The following is a 12,412-nucleotide window of genomic DNA, read 5'->3' as shown; positions in this document are numbered from 1 at the left end:
GCTGGAGGTGTTCTCTGTGCGGGTGTGCTGGCTGTGTCTTCGGTGCAGGGGTGCCAGCGGGGGATGTCGGCAGTGTCCTCAATGTAGGGGGGGTGGCGGCCAGTATTTTTAATGTTGTGCCCATTGAATTCTATGTACAAGCGCTAATTGACTGAGACCCGTGACAGGTGGCTCTCTTAGCCAATCAACGGTCAGCCCATTGAATTCAATGGGACAGGCACCCGAGGCAAAACCACAAAATCCAACAGCGGGGTCTCAAGGTTTTGCCTCGATTTGGAATCCATGGCAGGCAGGGAGATCCGAGCCAAAGCTCAGATCACCTCGGATCCCGGAAGCTCGGATGAGTTCGGTTTCCATGAAAACCAAACCGCTTAGGTCTAAATAAAACCAAAACATGTGAAGACGGTTTTGGCAAAACCAATACCAAAACACAAGGGTTATACAGGTTGAGTATCCCTTATCCAAAATGCTTGGGACCAGAAGTATTTTGGATATGGGATTTTTCCGTATTTTGGAATAATTGCATACCATAATGAGATATCATGGCGATGGGACCTAAGTCTAAGCACAGAATGCATTTATGTTTCATATACACCTTATACACACAGCAGGAAGGTCATTAGCCAATATTTTTAATAACTTTGTGCATTAAACAAAGTGTGTGTACATTCTCACAATTCATTTATATTTCATATACACCTTATACACACAGCAGGAAGGTCATTAGCCAATATTTTTAATAACTTTGTGCATTAAACAAAGTGTGTGTACATTCTCACAATTCATTTATGTTTCATATACACCTTATACACACAGCAGGAAGGTTATTAACCAATATTTTTAATAACTTTGTGCATTAAACATAGCGTGTGTACATTCACACAATTCACTTATCACTTATGTTTCATATACACCTTATACACACAGCCTGAAGGTCATGTAATATATCTTTAATAACTTTGTGTATTAAACAAAGTTTGTGTACATTGAGTCATCAGAAAACAAAGGTTTCACTATCTCAGTCTCACTCAAAAAATACTGTATTTCGGAATATTCCGTATTTCAGAATATTCGGGGTATACTCAACCTGTATATAAAAAATAATATATTTTCTTCTTTCTTGGTCTGTCATTAACCAAACTGAAAAAAAAAATGTTAAAACAAAAACAACACACTACCGAGCCTGCCCACAAACTGTCACTGTCTATCAATTTGCAAAGAAATCCTCATATGAGTGGCATTGCTAAGGTACCTTGGTGCTTGCGCATTGTGACTGTGACGCAGTTGATTGGTAATGGCGCAACTACATAAATATAAGCATTGTGTAAATCTCTGGATCAGGCTCAATATTCCTATGAGGCTTGTACAAAGACAACATTTTTGTGTATTTAGCAAACTACCATTTTTGTGTGCTGTGGCTGAATGTACAGTATATACTAGGGATGTGCACTTGAAATTTTTCGGGTTTTGTGTTTTGGTTTTGGGTTCGGTTCCGCGGCCGTGTTTTGGGTTCGACCGCGTTTTGGCAAAACCTCACCGAATTTTTTTTGTCGGATTCGGGTGTGTTTTGGATTCGGGTGTTTTTTTCAAAAAACCCTAAAAAACAGCTTAAATCATAGAATTTGGGGGTCATTTTGATCCCAAAGTATTATTAACCTCAAAAACCATAATTTCCACTCATTTTCAGTCTATTCTGAATACCTCACACCTCACAATATTATTTTTAGTCCTAAAATTTGCACCGAGGTCGCTGGATGACTAAGCTAAGCGACCCTAGTGGCCGACACAAACACCTGGCCCATCTAGGAGTGGCACTGCAGTGTCACGCAGGATGGCCCTTCCAAAAAACACTCCCCAAACAGCACATGACGCAAAGAAGAAAAAAAGAGGCGCAATGAGGTAGCTGTGTGAGTAAGCTAAGCGACCCTAGTGGCCGACACAAACACCTGGCCCATCTAGGAGTGGCACTGCAGTGTCACGCAGGATGGCCCTTCCAAAAAACACTCCCCAAACAGCACATGACGCAAAGAATAAAAAAAGAGGCGCAATGAGGTAGCTGTGTGAGTAAGCTAAGCGACCCTAGTGGCCGACACAAACACCTGGCCCATCTAGGAGTGGCACTGCAGTGTCACGCAGGATGGCCCTTCCAAAAAACACTCCCCAAACAGCACATGACGCAAAGAAGAAAAAAAGAGGCGCAATGAGGTAGCTGTGTGAGTAAGCTAAGCGACCCTAGTGGCCGACACAAACACCTGGCCCATCTAGGAGTGGCACTGCAGTGTCACGCAGGATGGCCCTTCCAAAAAACACTCCCCAAACAGCACATGACGCAAATAAAAATGAAAGAAAAAAGAGGTGCAAGATGGAATTGTCCTTGGGCCCTCCCACCCACCCTTATGTTGTATAAACAGGACATGCACACTTTAACCAACCCATCATTTCAGTGACAGGGTCTGCCACACGACTGTGACTGAAATGACGGGTTGGTTTGGACCCCCACCGAAAAAGAAGCAATTAATCTCTCCTTGCACAAACTGGCTCTACAGAGGCAAGATGTCCACCTCATCATCATCCTCCGATATATCACCGTGTACATCCCGCTCCTCACAGATTATCAATTCGTCCCCACTGGAATCCACCATCTCAGCTCCCTGTGTACTTTGTGGAGGCAATTGCTGCTGGTCAATGTCTCCACGGAAGAATTGATTATAATTCATTTTAATGAACATCATCTTCTCCACATTTTCTGGAAGTAACCTCGTACGCAGATTGCTGACAAGGTGAGCGGCGGCACTAAACACTCTTTCGGAGTACACACTTGTGGGAGGGCAACTTAGGTAGAATAAAGCCAGTTTGTGCAAGGGCCTCCAAATTGCCTCTTTTTCCTGCTAGTATAAGTACGGACTGTCTGACGTGCCTACTTGGATGCGGTCACTCATATAATCCTCCACCATTCTTTCAATGGTGAGAGAATCATATGCAGTGACAGTAGACGACATGTCTGTAATCGTTGTCAGGTCCTTCAGTCCGGACCAGATGTCAGCATCAGCAGTCGCTCCAGACTGCCCTGCATCACCGCCAGCGGGTGGGCTCGGAATTCTGATCCTTTTCCTCGCACCCCCAGTTGCGGGAGAATGTGAAGGAGGAGATGTTGACAGGTCGCGTTCCGCTTGACTTGACAATTTTGTCACCAGCAGGTCTTTGAACCCCAGCAGACTTGTGTCTGCCGGAAAGAGAGATCCAAGGTAGGTTTTAAATCTAGGATCGAGCACGGTGGCCAAAATGTAGTGCTCTGATTTCAACAGATTGACCACCCGTGAATCCTTGTTAAGCGAATTAAGGGCTCCATCCACAAGTCCCACATGCCTAGCGGAATCGCTCCCTTTTAGCTCCTCCTTCAATGCCTCCAGCTTCTTCTGCAAAAGCCTGATGAGGGGAATGACCTGACTCAGGCTGGCAGTGTCTGAACTGACTTCACGTGTGGCAAGTTCAAAAGGTTGCAGAACCTTGCACAACGTTGAAATCATTCTCCACTGCGCTTGAGACAGGTACATTCCACCTCCTATATCGTGCTCAATTGTATAGGCTTGAATGGCCTTTTGCTGCTCCTCCAACCTCTGAAGCATATAGAGGGTTGAATTCCACCTCGTTACCACTTCTTGCTTCAGATGATGGCAGGGCAGGTTCAGGCGTTTTTGGTGGTGCTCCAGTCTTCTGTACATGGTGCCTGTACGCCGAAAGTGTCCCGCAATTCTTCTGGCCACCGACAGCATCTCTTGCACGCCCCTGTCGTTTTTTAAAAAATTCTGCACCACCAAATTCAAGGTATGTGCAAAACATGGGACGTGCTGGAATTTGCCCATATTTAATGCACACACAATATTGCTGGCGTTGTCCGATGCCACAAATCCACAGGAGAGTCCAATTGGGGTAAGCCATTCCGCGATGATCTTCCTCAGTTGCCGTAAGAGGTTTTCAGCTGTGTGCGTATTCTGGAAACCGGTGATACAAAGCGTAGCCTGCCTAGGAAATAGTTGGCGTTTGCGAGATGCTGCTACTGGTGCCGCCGCTGCTGTTTTTGCGGCGGGAGTCCATACATCTACCCAGTGGGCTGTCACAGTCATATAGTCCTGACCCTGCCCTGCTCCACTTGTCCACATGTCCGTGGTTAAGTGGACATTGGGTACAACTGCATTTTTTAGGACACTGGTGAGTCTTTTTCTGACGTCCGTGTACATTCTCGGTATCGCCTGCCTAGAGAAGTGGAACCTAGATGGTATTTGGTAACGGGGGCACACTGCCTCAATAAATTGTCTAGTTCCCTGTGAACTAACGGCGGATACCGGATGCACGTCTAACACCAACATAGTTGTCAAGGCCTCAGTTATCCGCTTTGCAACAGGATGACTGCTGTGATATTTCATCTTCCTCGCAAAGGACTGTTGGACAGTCAATTGCTTGGTGGAAGTAGTAAAAGTGGGCTTACGACTTCCCCTCTGGGATGACCATCGACTCCCAGCAGCAACAACAGCAGCGCCAGCAGCGCCAGCAGCAGTAGGCGTTACACGCAAGGATGCATCGGAGGAATCCCAGGCAGGAGAGGACTCGTCAGAATTGCCAGTGACATGGCATGCAGGACTATTGGCATTCCTGGGGAAGGAGGAAATTGACACTGAGGGAGTTGGTGGGGTGGTTTGTGTGAGCTTGGTTACAAGAGGAAGGGATTTACTGGTCAGTGGACTGCTTCCGCTGTCGCCCAAAGTTTTTGAACTTGTCACTGACTTATTATGAATGCGCTGCAGGTGACGTATAAGGGAGGATGTTCCGAGGTGGTTAACGTCCTTACCCCTACTTATTACAGCTTGACAAAGGCAACACACGGCTTGACAAATGTTGTCTGCATTTCTGGTGAAATACTTCCACACCGAAGAGCTGATTTTTTTGGTATTTTCACCAGGCATGTCAACGGCCCTATTCCTCCCACGGACAACAGGTGTCTCCCCGGGTGCCTGACTTAAACAAACCACCTCACCATCAGAATCCTCCTTGTCAATTTCCTCCCCAGCGCCAGCAACACCCATATCCTCCTCATCCTGGTGTACTTCAACACTGACATCTTCAATCTGACTATCAGGAACTGGACTGCGGGTGCTCCTTCCAGCACTTGCAGGGGGCGTGCAAATGGTGGAAGGCGCATGCTCTTCACGTCCAGTGTTGGGAAGGTCAGGCATCGCAACCGACACAATTGGACTCTCCTTGTGGATTTGGGATTTCGAAGAACGCACAGTTCTTTGCGGTGCTTTTGCCAGCTTGAGTCTTTTCAGTTTTCTAGCGAGAGGCTGAGTGCTTCCATCCTCATGTGAAGCTGAAACACTAGCCATGAACATAGGCCAGGGCCTCAGCCGTTCCTTGCCACTCCGTGTGGTAAATGGCATATTGGCAAGTTTACGCTTCTCCTCCGACAATTTTATTTTAGATTTTGGAGTCCTTTTTTTACTGATATTTGGTGTTTTGGATTTTACATGCTCTGTACTATGACATTGGGCATCGGCCTTGGCAGACGACGTTGCTGGCATTTCATCGTCTCGGCCATGACTAGTGGCAGCAGCTTCAGCACGAGGTGGAAGTGGATCTTGATCTTTCCCTAATTTTGGAACCTCAACATTTTTGTTCTCCATATTTTAATAGGCACAACTAAAAGGCACCTCAGGTAAACAATGTAGATGGATGGATACTAGTATACTTATGGATGGACGAGCGACTGCCGACACAGAAGTAGCTACAGCCGTGGACTACCGTACTGTGTCTGCTGCTAATATAGACTGGATGATAATGAGATGAAATCAATATATATATATAATATCACTAGTACTGCAGCCGGACAGGTATATATATTTATTATGTAATGACTGATGACGGACCTGCTGGACACTGTCAGCTCAGCAGCACCGCAGACTGCTACAGTAAGCTACTATAGTAGTATGTATAAAGAAGAAAGAAAAAAAAAAAACACGGGTAGGTGGTATACAATTATGGATGGACGAGCGACTGCCGACACAGAGGTAGCTACAGCCGTGGACTACCGTACCGTGTCTGCTGCTAATATAGACTGGATGATAATGAGATGAAATCAATATATATTATATCACACTAGTACTGCAGCCGGACAGGTAGATATATTTATTATGTAATGACTGATGACGGACCTGCTGGACACTGTCAGCTCAGCAGCACCGCAGACTGCTACAGTAAGCTACTATAGTAGTATGTATAAAGAAAAAAGAAAAAACACGGGTAGGTGGTATACAATTATGGATGGATGAGCGACTGCCGACACAGAGGTAGCTACAGCCGTGGACTACCGTACTGTGTCTGCTGCTAATATAGACTGGATGATAAGGAGATGAAATCAATATATATATATATATATATATAATATCACTAGTACTGCAGCCGGACAGGTATATATATTTATTATGTAATGACTGATGACGGACCTGCTGGACACTGTCAGCTCAGCAGCACCGCAGACTGCTACAGTAAGCTACTATAGTAGTATGTATAAAGAAGAAAGAAAAAAAAAACCACGGGTAGGTGGTATACAATTATGGATGGACGAGCGACTGCCGACACAGAGGTAGCTACAGCCGTGGACTACCGTACTGTGTCTGCTGCTAATATAGACTGGATGATAAGGAGATGAAATCAATATATATATATATATATATATATATCACTAGTACTGCAGCCGGACAGGTATATATATTTATTATGTAATGACTGATGACGGACCTGCTGGACACTGTCAGCTCAGCAGCACCGCAGACTGCTACAGTAAGCTACTATAGTAGTATGTATAAAGAAGAAAAAAAAAAACCACGGGTAGGTGGTATACAATTATGGATGGACGAGCGACTGCCGACACAGAGGTAGCTACAGCCGTGGACTACCGTACTGTGTCTGCTGCTAATATAGACTGGATGATAAGGAGATGAAATCAATATATATATATATATATAATATCACTAGTACTGCAGCCGGACAGGTATATATATTTATTATGTAATGACTGATGACGGACCTGCTGGACACTGTCAGCTCAGCAGCACCGCAGACTGCTACAGTAAGCTACTATAGTAGTATGTATAAAGAAGAAAGAAAAAAAAAAACCACGGGTAGGTGGTATACAATTATGGATGGACGAGCGACTGCCGACACAGAGGTAGCTACAGCCGTGGACTACCGTACTGTGTCTGCTGCTAATATAGACTGGATGATAAGGAGATGAAATCAATATATATATATATATATATATAATATCACTAGTACTGCAGCCGGACAGGTATATATATTTATTATGTAATGACTGATGACGGACCTGCTGGACACTGTCAGCTCAGCAGCACCGCAGACTGCTACAGTAAGCTACTATAGTAGTATGTATAAAGAAGAAAGAAAAAAAAAACCACGGGTAGGTGGTATACAATTATGGATGGACGAGCGACTGCCGACACAGAGGTAGCTACAGCCGTGGACTACCGTACTGTGTCTGCTGCTAATATAGACTGGATGATAATGAGATGAAATCAATATATATATATATAATATCACTAGTACTGCAGCCGGACAGGTATATATATTTATTATGTAATGACTGATGACGGACCTGCTGAACACAGTCAGCTCAGCAGCACCGCAGACTGCTACAGTAAGCTACTATAGTAGTATGTATAAAGAAGAAAGAAAAAAAAAAAACACGGGTAGGTGGTATACAATATTATATATATATTATATACAATTATATATATATATATATATATATATTAAACTGGTGGTGACTGGTGGTCAGGTCACTGGTCACACTATCAGCAACTTGCAAGTAGTACTCCTAAGCAGACAATCACAATATATATTATACTGGTGGTCAGTGTGGTCACAATGGCAGTGTGGCACTCTGGCAGCAAAAGTGTGCACTGTACGTTATATGTACTCCTGAGTCCTGCTCTCAGACTCTAACTGCTCCCCACTGTCAGTGTCTCCCCCACAAGTCAGATAATATACAGTCACACTATCACTTCAGCAAGTAACTAGTACTCCTCCTAATGCTCCCCAAAATTACTACTGTGTCTCTCTCTACTGTCTCACTCTCTTCTCTATAAACGGAGAGGACGCCAGCCACGTCCTCTCCCTATGAATCTCAATGCACGTGTGAAAATATATAGAATCCGAGTCTCGCGATAGAATCCGAGCCTCGCGAGAATCCGACAGCGGGATGATGACGTTCGGGCGCGCTCGGGTTAACCGAGCAAGGCGGGAAGATCCGAGTCGCTCGGCCCCGTGTAAAAAAACATGAAGTTCGGGCGGGTTCGGATTCCGAGGAACCGAACCCGCTCATCCCTAGTATATACAGTGACTTTTTAAAATGAATCACACATTTCTATATGTGACTAGATTCTGCAGCTGAATGCAGACTGAGAGCATTATCATTAGTATTCCAAGGCTGAAATGGATAAGTCTGGGATGCAGACAGACTATTGCTGAGGAGATGACATCCTTGAAAAGTATAATTTGTTAAGACTGCAAGAGGTTGTACAGAGGGTGTGTGAGTCTGGTGAAAGGGCGGATGTGTAATGGAATGAAGGCTGTTGTGTGTAAGCAGAAAAATTCCATAAACTGATTCTTGAAACTATGATCTGATTAACAACTATAGCAGTAGATGGTATTAACAAAGATGAGAAGCATTTGTTAAGCCTTTATTTTGGCATGTCACATTACGTATTGTGCTGTATGTAATATATGTACTGGCTAGTTATCCCACGGATCAGCAGCGCTGTGTGTATTAAGCCGTCGTGCGGCACCCGCAACTCAGCATTATGCTTCACTCTTGTTCAGTGGTTCCCAACCTCGGTCATCAAGTACCCCCCAACAGTTCATGTTTTCCAGGTCACCTAGCAGTTGAACAGGTGTACTCATTACTCACTGACACATTTTAAAAGACCCACAGGTGGAGCAAATTATTTCACTTGCAATCCCGTGAGGAGACCTGGAAAACATGAACTGTGTACTTGAGGACCAAGGTTGGGAACCACTGATCTAGTTCTAAGCCGGACACCATATTCATGTGAAACTAGCAAATGGGAGTCTGTGGGCAGGCTTAGAAGGAGAGTGAATCCTAATGCTGCTGAGTTCTGAGTGCAACACGGCGGCTGTGATCCACACAGCGCTGCCAATCTCCGGGATAACAAGCCAGCACATATATTACATACAGCATAATTTCTATGTTTTGTATCTGCTAAGCCAGCGGCTCCCAACCTCGGTCCTCAAGTACCCCCAACATTTCATGTTTTCCAGGTCTCCTCACAGGATTGCAAGTGAAATAATTTGCTCCACCTGTGGGTCTTTTAAAATGTGTCAGCGAATAATGAATACACCTGTTCAACTGCTAGGTGTCCTGGAAAACATGAACTGTTCGGGGTACCTGAGGACTAAGGTTGGGAACCACTGTACTAAGCCACCGCTAATAGCGTCTGTTTCCATCTTGTACAATTACTGGAGATAAGGTCAAAGCAGAAAATGGCTGGTGACACAGCATCTAAAGACCACAGCAGACGAGATAAACTGAAGCTTCTCAAAAACTTAGGCACAGGTGACTTTATTTATTTATTTATTATTTATTTATTTATTTATTAACAGTTTCTTATATTGCTCAGCAAATTCCGTTGCGCTTTACAATTGGAAATAACAATGATATAACAAGACTGGGTAATAACAAACAGTCATAGAGGTAGGAGGGCCCTGCTTGCAAGCTTACAATCTATAGGGAAATAGAAATGGATACACAAGGATAGGTACTATCTATTGCAGAGTCATCCACCAGATTCCAAAGGTTCCTGGTGGGCTATATGATATGGTCACACAGCAATGATGACCCGGGGTCGAGAGGAAGGGAAAGTGAAGAATGAGAAAACATGTGAGGATATGTGTGGATTGTGCGGAGTGGATGCAATTTGATAGGAAGGTTAATAAAAGTTATGTGAGCAGTTCTGGAATTTGATACGCTTGCCCGAAGAGGTGAGTTTTCAGGGAACACTTAAAGGTTTGGAGACTAGAGGAGAGTCTTATTGTGCGTGGTAGGGCATTCCACAGAGTGGGTGCCACCCGAAGAAAGTCCTGCAATCGTGAGTGGGAGTGCGCAATGAGTGTGGATGAGAGACACAGATCTTTTGAGGAGCGAATAGGTCGGGTTGGGAGATATTTCGAGATAAGCAAAGTGATGTACATTGGTGTAGTTTGGTTAATGGCCTTGTGTGTGAGTAAAAGTATTTTATATTTGTAACCCTATCTTATCTCTAGATATGAATCACCAGTGCCTCCACCCAAGCTAATTGTTATTTTGGCTTGCCTGGGAAAGCCTTGCTGTAAAAGGGTGTACTAATTAACCTATACACATTTAATACCCAAATCCCCTTAGTATAATAACATATTTAATACCTGTTCTTCTTTCCTTTTCCTTAGGATCCGGAGAAATCACCACAATATCTTTATGGTAAGTATATTTTTATATTAAGATATATATATATATAGGTATACTCTAATTACATACATATACAATTACTAATTGACAATTTTCCTCTATCTAAATAACAATGCATGTAATACACAATGACACATATTATATGCTCTACTTGAGTGACCCGGGTACTCTCAGTCTTCAAATGTGCAGTTGGGGCCCAATGAGTGTATTTTATCCTTTTAGACAAGTGTCGATGAATTAATCCTCCTTTCTAGCTTGGATTTTACATAGATGGTTACAATGCATTGCAAAGAAAAGTGAAATACCATTACTTTGTATCCTGAAGCCTAAACTTGTTATTTAGTTATTTATAGTGGTCCTTCCAGTCTTTTCACTGTAATAAGTTACTTTCTTTAGAATACAATGTCTCTAATATCCTTGCTTTCCTTTTTTATTCCTCAGTGAAGAGTCTCTCTACTGTGTAGCTAGCAGATGGTAAGTATGATATTGTATACTTAAATATTTATTATTGCTCCTCTGTAGATGAAGTCTCTTTACCAGTGTGAATATAAATATATACAATTACTATCTCCATCTCCGAAGTATGCAGCGTTCTATTTAACTGGAGTAAATATTCTATTCTCTCCTGCAGCTTTTCTGAATACTTATAAGCTCAGGGTAGTCCAGTAGCGTTGTAGGAGGTTATAAATATAAGATATTCAGGAAATATTATATAAGCTAGATATAATTATGTTAGGCAGCCTATATGTATGTCTTTACTTGGCTTCCTTAGAACTAGCTGCCTCTATGTCTTTAGTTAATAACCATTAAACTCTCTCAGATCCGGCATAATAAAGTCTATTGCCATGTAGTGTTTCCCTTTGCTGACTGAAGAGTTTAAAATCCTATTAGTTTTTTCAGGGAAAACATAGTCTATATTTCTGATGCTATAGGCTAACCCCTTTGTTTTGTATATGTATATATTTATATACTCTGTCCATAGTCTTAGGGGTTAATTATGGACTACTTGTGCCTTCAAAATGTTTATCACCATCTGAGCCCAAGTGCAGCTATATGATATATGTCTTCTATATATTTGAGGTGCCTTTGCTGTGTTACACACATACAGGTGTCAATTTGTTCACTTACACCTCCGGGATTGGTCAGCCACGCTTTCAGACACTCCCCTGGCTCTCCTCACTGGCTTATCACTGCAGGCACCGCCTCCCTTCTATCTTGAGCTTTAACACAGGAACAGCCTTTACTGACTTCTCTGCTGCCACTAGCCCCGCCTTCCTGTCATTTCTGCTACTGGGGCACATGGGCTCTCATCCGTGTCACCGCCTTCAGCCTTTTCTTACTGCCCGCCAAGATGTTTACAGCAGCGGCGGGGCAGTGGCATTTCAGCGATGCACGTTATAGAGCCTGCCGCCTGGGGATCTTAGAGCAGGTAGGCAACCTTATCAGCCTTTCCTGTCGCTCAAAACCCGCTCTGATCTCCAGCGGCTCTCCCTGTATGGCTCCGCTACCTGGTCTCTCTCTGGCGGCTGCTGTAATGTTTACAGCGGTTACAGCTCATCAACAGCGCCAGAGATACCAAGTGCGAGCACTACAAGGGCGATCTGCATTCTGCCCATCGCCGGCTGAGCTCGCCTTATATACACTCCCTGGTACTGGTCTCGAGGGCCCCCCTTTGCACCCGGCTCCCTGATACTAGCCTCGCGGGTCCCCTTTTTGCACCCGGCTCTCTCTGTCTGCCGGCGCGCGGTAGCCGTCTATGCACACGGCTCCCGGCGCGTGATCGGTAATTTCTCCCTGGCACATGGCTTCCCCACAGCTCCCTTCTCTTCTTACCGGCGCGCGGTAGCCATCTATGCACACGGCTCCCTGCGCGCGATC

The 12,412-nt window shown here is 44.2% G+C and overlaps 1 long non-coding RNA gene across 1 annotated transcript in view; it reads left to right on the top strand.

Moving 5' to 3' along the window:
* Positions 1 to 11,009, top strand: part of LOC134932747 (uncharacterized) — a 77,522-nt gene extending 66,513 nt beyond the window's left edge. Inside the window, exons 3-4 of the long non-coding RNA XR_010179476.1 lie at positions 10,516 to 10,546; positions 10,976 to 11,009. This is a non-coding gene — a long non-coding RNA (uncharacterized LOC134932747). The remainder of the gene's footprint in view (positions 1 to 10,515; positions 10,547 to 10,975) is intronic.
* The last annotated feature ends 1,403 nt before the right edge of the window (positions 11,010 to 12,412 follow it).

Source organism: Pseudophryne corroboree, chromosome 1, assembly GCF_028390025.1.
Source record: "Pseudophryne corroboree isolate aPseCor3 chromosome 1, aPseCor3.hap2, whole genome shotgun sequence".
NCBI classification, from domain to species: Eukaryota; Metazoa; Chordata; class Amphibia; order Anura; family Myobatrachidae; genus Pseudophryne; species Pseudophryne corroboree.
The sequence above is the reverse complement of the archived record's forward strand: the minus strand, read 5'-3'. Positions and strand labels throughout refer to the sequence as shown.